The 11,535-nt window shown below is 40.8% G+C and overlaps 1 long non-coding RNA gene across 1 annotated transcript; it reads left to right on the forward strand.

Annotated features, from left to right (window-relative positions):
• Positions 1 to 19: 19 nt before the first annotated feature.
• LOC118395426 (uncharacterized) lies at positions 20 to 6,764 on the forward strand. The gene is made up of 2 exons (XR_004827964.2): positions 20 to 142; positions 5,523 to 6,764. It is a non-coding gene; the product is annotated as an uncharacterized LOC118395426 (long non-coding RNA).
• Positions 6,765 to 11,535: the final 4,771 nt, after the last annotated feature.

Below are 11,535 nucleotides of genomic sequence, written 5' to 3' on the forward strand. Positions count from 1 at the left end.
TGCGTTGTTCCGTCAGACTACGTGCTGGCCCACAGACAATTTTCAATTTCTTCAAAAACGAAACTGGCAAGGAGTCATAGTTTGTGGGTACATTTGGATCTTTGGCGGCCACATGACCCAAACAACTGGAAACCTTTTAAAGGTATCACCTTTGAAATTTTCTGGTTCATGTCCGGGTCTGTGTAGGTTATGTTAATGTGCTTTAATAGACATGCAGTTATCAGTCAAAGAAAATATGAATTATGTTTAGAAGATAGTTTTCCATAAATGTGTATTTTTTTTGCTCATTGTTAGGACACTTGAAGTAAGCCTATAGTGAAACATGTGCGTCGCTTTCATTGCCCATCCAATTACACATTAGTCTTGTGTAATTGAACTGACTGGGGGCCACTTTCACAGACTTCCCCCACTAGCCTAGCTTTTTGCCTTTTGATTAAAATATATATATATATACAGTGGGGAGAACAAGTATTTGATACACTGCCGATTTTGCAGGTTTTCCTACTTACAAAGCATGTCTGTAATTTTTTTAATCATAGGTACACTTCAACTGTGAGAGACGGAATCTAAAACAAATATCCAGAAAATCACATTGTATGATTTTTAAGTAATTAATTAGCATTTTATTGCATGACATAAGCATTTGATACATCAGAAAAGCAGAACTTAATATTTTGTACAGAAACCTTTGTTTGCAATTACAGAGATCATACGTTTCCTGTAGTTCTTGACCAGGTTTGCACACACTGCAGCAGGGATTTTGGCCCACTCCTCCATACAGACCTTCTCCAGATCCTTCAGGTTTCGGGGCTGTCGCTGGGCAATACGGACTTTCAGCTCCCTCCAAAGATGTTCTATTGGGTTCAGGTCTGGAGACTGGCTAGGCCACTCCAGGACCTTTAGACCTTCTCCAATCGGCAGTGTATCAAATACTTGTTCTCCCCACTGTATATACATAAATTAAAGCTATAGTCTGCGATTGGTGCATCAATTTGTTTACTTTTAAACTAATGATATATTGATTATTGAAGAATATAATATGTAAATGCCAAATAACCTTAGTTCAACTGAACCCAAAATATAATGCCTATTATTCATTCTAAGTCCAAAAATGGACCAATTGCAGACTGCACCTTTAATAATATTTGATGAACCTAATGTCAATGACTTGTTCAGCCTTGTGATAACTGCAAAGCTCACTAAACAGGGTCGGCAGGTAGCCTAGTGGTTATGTAACAGGGTTATATTGGTGATTCCCCTTGTCACTTTATTGTTAAGCCAATGGGTTTGAGTTTGTCTTGCCTTCACCTACTCAACATGGCATCTTATTGGCTGGTTTGCGTAGCTTGCTTACGAGGGGGGATGTTCCAGTTAGAATCGTCCCAGTGAACAAGTACCAAACCAGCGGTAAATTGTGGGTTGCAAAGCACTGTACATCGAAAGTGATTTTTATACTCTCAAGTGATGATTTAAATGTACAATTTATATCAAATTGTTTGTAAATGTTATTCGAACATCACACATAAGATGCAGCGGTTTTTGGAGAATATTTGTTGTGCATTATGTTGTAGAGAATTCCCGCCAGTACTAGCTAGCAACTTACTGTGTGGTGGGGGGGGGGTTCATATATTTTGTAGTGCGTGAGTGCATGGATGGTGAGACGTGCATTGCATGACGTGCAATTTTGTGTCGTTCTTATCAGGTACATTGTTAAATATATTATATTGTAATTGTATTATTTTGGTAACTAGCCCAGTGAACAAGCACCAAACCAGCGTGCGTGAGTGCAGAGTTGGATGGTGAGACGTGCATTGCATGACGTGCAATTTTGTGTCGTTCTTATCAGAATAAAGCTACATGACTGGTGCTACATGTTTGAGTTCCGTATCGATGACTGATTGTACACAACGCAAGAAGAGTACTGTTACAGTTAGAGCATCAGGTCTGTTGTATCCGAAAGGTTGCTGGAATGAATCCAGACCATTTCTAAACATACTGGCTGTTGTCCAGGAGATGGCGATAGTGATCAAGCAAAACGTTAATTGGAAAATGTGTAAATGAATAAAATAAGTAGGTTGCGTAATAGAAAATGACTCAAGTCAAAGTCACTCAGTAAAACAATTTTTTAGTGAAAGTCTAAAATCATTTGGTTTTAAATATATTTAAATATGAAAAGTAGAAATAATTTAAAATTCCTTACATTAAGCAAACCAGACAACACAATTTTCTTGTTCTTTTAATTTACAGAGGCACACCAACACTCAGACATCATAAACAAACTAAGTATGTGTGTTTAGTGAGTCCGCCACATCATAGGCAGTAGGGATGACCAGTGATGTTCTCTTTCTGTCCTGCTAAGCATTCAAAATGTAAAAAGTACTTTTGGGTGTCAGGGAAAATGTATGGAGTAAAAAGTACATTATTTTCTTTAAGAATGTAGTAAAAGTAGTTCATAAATAGTAAAGTACAGATACCAACAAAAAAAATCTACTTAAATAGAGAACTTCAAATGAATTGTGTAAACACGATAAACTGTTCCATTACAACAATCTACCATTTCCTTAAGTCTATTTTCACTTCCCTTTTTGGTCCATTCTTTGTGTATCGGGATTTCCCTCTCAATCCCTAAAATAGCAGATTATCCCTTTGAAGAGTAGAGTAAAACAAAGAGTAAGACAAAATTACACAATTTATTCCAAAATCAGCATGGCTATGAATTAATCTGAATCTAAGTATAAAATAGTTTGGTAAATAAACATAACTCTAATTTCTGCTTTGACATAGTCTGAGATTTCTAACTTCTCTGTGGTACTTTCGCATCCCCATTCACACTGACTAATATGAATAAAGTTATTTCAGTTGAATTTACACAAAATTACATTTGAAGGGTTCGTTTGGCTACCAAACGTTCTGGATTTCATTCTCTATTGCTGACCAGGAAGTGAAAGTAGACCACATTGTGAATTTACAGAACCCCATGTTTTTTTATTACCATCTGAATCAGAGTTATTGTGTCGACAAAACAATCTCACTCCGAGCTAATCCATTCCCCCGTCTCTAGGAAATCCCACAGGTTTGTGTCAAATCTAGTGATTGATAGGGGAGTCAACTATGCTATCCACTTCTCAGCACAGGTTTACTCAATTGGCTGTAATCACCAAGATTCTATAGGCAAGTGGTTTTCAGTCCCATCCATTCTGAAACATTGGCATTCAAATCTCAAATGTACATTTTTGTTATCGTCCAGCACAAACACACCTGGTTCAACTAATCATCAAGCCCCTGACTTTTTGAATCAGGTATGTTAGGAGTGTTAGTACTTGTAGTGGCTTCCTTACCAATTGACCATAGCCACTGCCCAAGCCTGAAGCGTGGCTGTTTCGGACGCATACAGTCCACATAATAAAGTTCCCGAAAGCCAACCGGCAAAACATTCAATGAGATCCAGGGATATGGTGCAACAACAAAAAAGGTTCATTCTTCTTATGTATAACACAAAATTATTCTCCAATCAACTTAAAGCACATAGCTTACTTGAAGTGAAAATCAATAATATGGTTTATTTGTATTTATCTATGTATGGTCAAAATACTATACCGCTCCCGAGTCTAGCTAGGACTACAGTACCTTCGCCCACGAAGGCCCAACTTCCTGCCTTTATCCTATCACTAACACACTTACCACAGTACAATGAATGGGCAAGAGGGGCTGCCAAAAACTAAGGTACACTAATGCCAAAGGAATATATCTCAAATCAGGTCAATTCAGATCGTAAAGGTACCTACCTAATATATTTTTTCACATACTTTCATATATTTACAGATACATACATGTCGCTCTGTATGTTCTGTCTGTAATACAAATATGTCTAAATCGGCTCTAACAGCGCTAGTCTGGAACAAAAATGTGGAAACCGTGTTGAAAACCATTGCCACAGAGTCGTAGATCTATAGATTCTAGACTGTATTGATTGACTTATGTACTCATCGCATCGTTGCCTCAGAAACAAGCCAAATAGGGAAAGTATCCATACCTACCATACGATAACTTGATTGAAACATCAACTTTTGGATATACACCCATTGATTCTTGAGGAATATAACTTACACATATCTCATGGTCTTAGTTTAACTGCCTACCGCATTTGAACCCAAAACGCAGTGGTGTAAAGTACTTAAGTAAAAAATATTTTAAAGTACTACTTAAGTAGTTTTTTTGGGGGGGGGGGGTATCTGTACTTTACTATTTATATTTTTGACTACTTTTACTTCACTACATTCCTAAAGAAAATGTATGTACTTTCTACTTCATGCATTTTCCCTGACACCCAAAAGTACTCGTTACGTTATGAATGCTTAGCAGGACAAGAAAGTGATCTAATTCACACACTTATCAAGAGAACATTCCTGGTCTTCCTTACTGCCTCTGATCTGGCAGACTCACTTAACACATGCTTCCTTTGTAAATGATGTCTAAGTGTTGGAGCGTGCCCCTGGCTAGCCTTAACTTTTTTTTTAATAAAGAAATGGTTTGCCTAATATAAGGGATTTGAAATGATTTTTAATTTTACTTTTGATACTTAAGTATATTTTAGCAATTACATTTACTTTTGATACTTAAGTATATTTAAAACCAAATACTTTTAGACTTTTTTACTCAAATAGGATTTTACTGGGTGACTTTCACTTTGACTTGAGTCATTTTCTATTAAGATATACTTACTTTTACTCAAGTATGCCTATTCACAAAAGTATGGTACTTTTTCCCACCACTGCCATAATGTAAGCCTGTTTAACTGTACTGTTTGTAAACAATGCAATTGTAAAGCTTCAAAACATGGTTCAAAGTATAATTGGGTTCTCATGGATGGTCAGTCCTTGTGTCCATATCTTTGTGTATGAATTTGAGAGAACTTATGTTTATCCTGCCCCATCCGTCAGTTGTGGCACTTTGTTATTGTATGAAATGCAGATTTCCCCTTTAAGTGTGCATATCGGAACAGTTCAAGTCTGGCACTAAATTACTTCGAAACATGTTAATTGCAGAGCTGTCTGGGAGCTTCCCGTGTGAAATTACAGCCCGCTGATTCGCAGTTGTGTCGTTACCTGGCAACAACAGCAGGAAGAGAGCTGCGGCGACAGGAACTGTGCGGAGATAACTAATTGACAGAGCGCGCTTTACAGTTCCTGAGAATAGATAAGAGGATGAGGAAACTGTGGGGCTCAATTTGCTCAAACTTGAACTGATTTTCACTTTTCTTTGATGATATTCAGAATATGAAGTCTGTAATGATGAGGATGAAGTTCATTATGACTCACTTTGAATCTTTGGTAATTGGAGAACGAGTTGATCCTGTCCAGCGGGAATGATGGTGAAGGGATCCGTTTGCATGCTCTGATTGTGTCTATGAGTGTCATTGCCTCAGACAGTCTTACTTCTCTAATGGCCTTCTTTTTTCTCTCTCCTCCCTCCTCTCTCTTTACTCTGCCATTTCTATCTCTCTCTGTCTCTATTGATCTCAGTGGCTAAATGGGGGGGGCACCAACTGTGCTGTCAGTCTGCAGTCTTTCCACTCCAGCTCTTCTGCAGGGCCGATCACTGATCAATCAATCCTTCGGCCGTATGAATCTCTCCCGTCAAATGGATTACTGTGCTACCGAGTGACAGAGGATGTTCAATGTGCTAGCCTGATGCTATAGAGCGTCTATCATGTTGTATTTGTCTACCTTATTGAGACAGGTAAGAAGTGTAGGAGGGGAGGTAAAGTCAGAAGGGTACACATGGGGATTGAACTCCGGTCTCCGGTGGGGAGACACACACAACATATTATGTGACTAGCCATAGCTTTGGACATACAGTTGTGAACTGCTATTTGTGTTTTATTTCAGCAATATCGTCCTCATTGATTATAATAGGATGACTGATGCCATTGAGATTAAAAGCAACCCTAGATTGCAACCCTTAAAAGCAACCCTAGATTGTAATGGAGATGTATCCCAAGTGTGTGGAAAGCTACCAATTAACAATTGAAGTCTTACAGTTCACATAATACACTTTTTACACATTATTTGCTAAATATGATTGGAAATGTACATTATGTTTATGGTAGTTTTACCATACACTTACTGTAATACATTTTAGGATATAAGGTACTGAACAAAAGGACTCAAGTTTTTGCCCGACTAAAACTGCATTTTAAACAGATTCAATGTAATGACCTATTATAGAGACAAAGGGTTCCTAAACATCAACAAATGACGATAACCACATAGTCATTCTCTGTCGATACTTATCTGAACACAAAATTCATCTTTGTTTTTATAATACACACCCGAGCGTCGTAATTCTCAAGCACATTGGATCGACGGGTGAGGTTAGTGCTGTTGTAAGCAAAAAGCCCAATTAGCCCCAAGTCCCGGGATTGCACTTGATCGGAGTGTCTGGATGTATTTATTGATCGCAATGTGGTTATTAGATTCTGGCAAGGTACCTATTGAAATGATACGGAGGAGCCGAACAGTAGCTTGTTTGTGAACTTTTCATTGAGATAAACAGCATTGCAGTGGGCATTCAGAAATCCCTGTTCATTCACAGTCAGTGGTTGCTTGACTTATTAGTTGTGTATAGCTCGACTTTCTCTTCCGGTATGCCTGTTATTAGTGTGTATGCTGAAACCAAGAGCACTAGTGTTATCCACCATACTTATTAGTACTGTATGCACTACTGTAATCCGCTTTACTCAATAAACATACACATGTCATGTTGCTGTCGTTTTGTTCTTCATTCAACATTGCATTACACTCCATACATGCACAACCAACAATAGTACAATATTATAATCACTATTTCATGTGACCATTAGAGATTTCAGTTGAGTTTGAGAAATGCTATTGACAATTAATTTGTTGTACAAATAATTCCTTTCGAAATTTCTAGGAGAGGAACACCTCCCTTCAAGTGCCTCCCGAAAGCTTCTAAGTTCCCTCACTTATTCATGTGCACAGCAACACTTGATTGCTACATGATTTGCCCGTCTGTCTCAGGAGAGCTGAACCTGCTTTTGTTCCCGCTCTCTTTATGATCCCCCCTTTCATTCCATCTCTCCCATGAGACCTTTCACTCAGAGCTGTGACCCTACCCTGACCTTTTGTCAAAACACTCTCTCACTCTCTCTTTCAGAAACCTTTGAGTCATGTTACTGTGAAGGAGAAGCATAAACATAATCACACAAACTATGTTGGTTCCCCTGTAGGGATTTTGGTTGTGTTATTAGAAGCAGCTATATCCAAGATAATCGCTGACATTTGACGTCATTAAGTAGTAGCCTAAAATGGTGTACAGGCTAGCAGGAAGCATCAACACAAGCACATTGTTGGTTCTCTTACGGATGTTTTGTGTGATTTGAAGGGGTCATATCTTGGAGGTTTAGGAGTAGTAGCATGTACTGGTGTATACTGTAGTCTACCAGCGTTTGGCTCAATTCCATTTCAGTTCAGTTCATTCAGGAAGTTAATTCTCATCCTCGTAGAATCATTTAATTTGATTTCAATTCTGGTTGCAGTACTTCCTGCCGTGACTTGAGATGAAATGGCATGAACCGTGCTGTGAGTGGCTGAAAAGCGGAACATAATTGGACCATAGGTCAATGCAGATGGTCCTCTATTGGTCTTTTTTTATTTCTAACTGTCATACTTACACATACTGAATATTTTCAGGTCTTGGGGTAAATACGGTAATTTATTGGTTCAAGGTTATTAAGAACCACGGTCATACGTGCACCTCTTGAACCCTTCTAGGATTCCGGTACAAATGAACATTTGCCTCCATGATGTGTAATGTGAATAGAATGTTATTACAGCAACATGTGTTGGAAAATTCATGTCATTCCAAATGTTTCATTTGCATGTCTCTGTAAGGAACGACGCTGCAGAAGAGAAGCAGGTGGCGGGAGTTTAAATGGAATTGTAACAAACATGTTTTTTGTGTGTTTGATACCATTCTATTCACTCCATTCCAGTCCCAACACTCCATTCCAGCCATTATTATGGGCCTATCGAAGCTCAAGGCGAGACCCAAATGCAGACACAGGATGCTGATGGTTGGAGTCTTACAATGTTTATTAATCCAAAGGGGTAGGCAAGAGAATGGTCACGGACAGGCGAAAAGGTCAATACCAGATCAGAGTCCAGGAGGTACAAAGTGGCAGACAGGCTCGTGGTCAAGGCAGGCAGGCGGGTACAAAGTCCAGAAACAGGCAAGGGTCAAAACCGGGAGGACTAGAGAAAGGAGAAAGCAAATCAAATCAAATGTATTTATATAGCCCTTCGTACATCAGCTGATATCTCAAAGTGCTGTACAGAAACCCAGCCTAAAACCCCAAACAGCAAGCAATGCAGGTGTAGAAGCACGGTGGCTAGGAAAAACTCCCTAGAAAGGCCAAAACCTAGGAAGAAACCTAGAGAGGAACCAGGCTATGTGGGGTGGCCAGTTCTCTTCTGGCTGTGCCGGGTGGAGATTATAACAGAACATGGCCAAGATGTTCAAATGTTCATAAATGACCAGCATGGTCCAATAATAATAAGGCAGAACAAAAAGCAGGAGAACGGGAAAACCGCTGGTTGACTTGGAACACACAAGACGAACTGGCACAGAGAGACAGGAAACACAGGGATAAATACATTGGGGAAAACAAGTGACACCTGGAGGGGGTGGAGACAATCGCAAGGACAGGTGAAACAGATCAGGGTGTGACAGTCGTCCTCCCCTCAGCAGCCTCCACAGCCGCAAAAAGATGGATTGCCCGTCTATAGTGAGCCGCTCTATGACTGCATCCTAAATGCGAGCCTATTCCCTATATAGTGCACTACTTTTGACCAGGGCCCATAGCGTTTCATGCCCTGGGTCAGTGTCTGTGGATACAGGACAGTACCTTGTAGACATGGTGCAGTAGTGGGGCCCAGCTATTGAAAACGGAGGTTGGCTGTTATAATACTAGCCCTCCTGAGACAGGTTTCTATAATTGTGCAATATAGTTGCAGCGATAGAGAGATATGAGGAAAAGAGAGTGAGGATTTAGAGGTAGATAGAGAGAGATACTGAAAGGGAGACCAGAGAGGAAGAGAGAGAGGCAGATAGGGAGACAGAGAGAGGAGAGGGAAGCAGATGCCTAGAAAGATAGACAGGCAGAGGGAGACGGAGAGAGGAGAGGGAAGCAGATGCCTAGAAGGATAGACAGACAGAGGGAGACGGAGAGAGGAGAGGGAAGCAGATGCCTAGAAAGATAGACAGACAGAGGGAAACGGAGAGAGGAGAGGGAAGCAGATGCCTAGAAAGATAGACAGGCAGAGGGAGACGGAGAGAGGACAGGGAAGCAGATGCCTAGAAAGATAGACAGGCAGAGGGAGACGGAGAGAGGACAGGGAAGCAGATGCCTAGAAAGATAGACAGGCAGAGGGAGACGGAGAGAGGACAGGGAAGCAGATGCCTAGAAAGATAGACAGGCAGAGGGAGACGGAGAGAGGAGAGGGAAGCAGAAAAGGAGACAGTGGAGAGGGGGAGTTAGAAAGACAGAGAGAAACTGACAGTGAGGGGAAAAAAGAGTAGAGCGAGGGAGATAGAGAGAGAGAGGGAAACTGACAGGATTCCAATGCGGATCAGATATCCCCACAGGAGTGAAACGACTTGCACTGGAGCCAGTGAGCAGGGGCTTGTGGGAAAAGGAGTACACCCAATCGTAGTACTTACTGACAGGCACAATGTGTTCTATCTACTGCAAGAGAGGTTAGTGTGTGTGCATAGGTGTTTGTGTTTGTGCGTGCAAGTGTGCCTGTGCATGTTTGAGTGCACTCATGCAGAAGTGATAACTGAGGGGGTGGTGGATCCATCATTGATTGTGTGTGTGTGTGTGTGTGTGTGTGTGTATGTGTCACGCTCCTGACCTCCCCAACCTGATTCAAATCCCCACTCTGTCAGTTGCCAACTGCATCTCTCGGGTGCTGGAATACCACGCAAATGACAGAACGTTTTACCTTCTGCTTGTCTTGTGTTTTCACACACTTGGTCTTGTGCTCAGTGTGTGTTACTGTGTCTGTGATCTGGTTGTGTTTCTGTGTAGTAAGTCAGTTTAATATTATGTTTACATGTGTCTCTGCATGTTTCCTCTTCCGACCGTGGCCGATGTGATTGGCTATTGATTTCAGTGGTGTTTTCCTAATTGCATTGTGGTCAACCTAACACTTTATAACATGTACTGTATGGTTCATTGCCTGAGTTTAAAGGCACAGTCTGCAAGATTTCCTGCAGTTCAATAGTTATTTCAATTGGTCTATACGATAGTTTCAAGTACCGTTGTTATTGTTTGTTTCCGTTCATTTGACTCCTGAGGACCTTACAGATGTAGTCATTAATTTGATCGCCCTGTTGCCGGAAAACTTTAAAACTTGCAGTCTATCTGAGGTTTAAAGGGGCTTCTGAAGTTTGTAATTACCACATCGATTTCAGACTTGACAAAAATGTCCATGAATTGTAATCCACATAATAATTCACATTTCTTGTTGCTGCAAGATTATTTTCCTGCTGTAGCAAACTGGCTCAAATTAAGATACTACACCTGTGTCTGAAAAATATCTTTGCAATTGGATTAGGAACATTACATCGTATAAGCACCACCACTTCCCGCTCAGCCCAGTCAAAACTGTTCGCTGCTCTGGCCCCCCAATGGTGGAACAAACTCCCCCACGACGCCAGGACAGCGGAGTCAATCACCACCTTCCGGAGACACCTGAAACCCCACCTCTTTAAGGAATACCTAGGATAGGTTAAAGTAATCCTTCTCACCCCCCCCCCTTAAAAGATTTAGATGCACTATTGTAAAGTGGCTGTTCCACTGGATGTCATAAGGTGAATGCACCAATTTGTAAGTCGCTCTGGATAAGAGCGTCTGCTAAATGACTTAAATGTTAAATGTAAATGTAAGCAAATGTAGTTAAATAACAATCAAAAAGACACATGTGCTCTTATCTTCTTATGGGAAGTCACATAATGTTAGCGTACAGTATATTTTCTATGTAAACATGGTAATTGAACTGACAGTTGCAACAAGGGTTCCTACTGAGCAGAACAGCTGAGGTAAATAGAGCCCTCAACAGATCTAGGATCGAGCCTTCAAACATATTTCCCAACCTCAGGAGGGTAGAGAGTGGAAGGGGGAGAGGGAAAAGAAGAGAGAGCAAGCAGGAGAGGAGAGGAAAGAGAGAAATAGAGAGCGGAAGATAGAGACAAAGGGGTGTGGAGAGTTTAGAGACAGAGAGAGAAATAGAGAGGGGGTACATCAAAAATGTAGAGACAGAGGGGAGAGCCTAGCGTGAGAGAAAGAGGGGGAAAGCAAGTGGGAGAGCAAGAGAGAGCTAGGAAGGGGAAGGAGAGAAGGGGGAGCGAGGGCGAGGTGAAGCAGGAGAGGGGAGGAAAAGAGAGAGGGCTAGCGAAAGAAACAGAAAGATATAGAGACAGAGGGGAACAGAGACAGAGTGAGATTAA

The sequence above is a fragment of the Oncorhynchus keta genome, chromosome 16 (assembly GCF_023373465.1).
Source record: "Oncorhynchus keta strain PuntledgeMale-10-30-2019 chromosome 16, Oket_V2, whole genome shotgun sequence".
NCBI classification, from domain to species: Eukaryota; Metazoa; Chordata; class Actinopteri; order Salmoniformes; family Salmonidae; genus Oncorhynchus; species Oncorhynchus keta.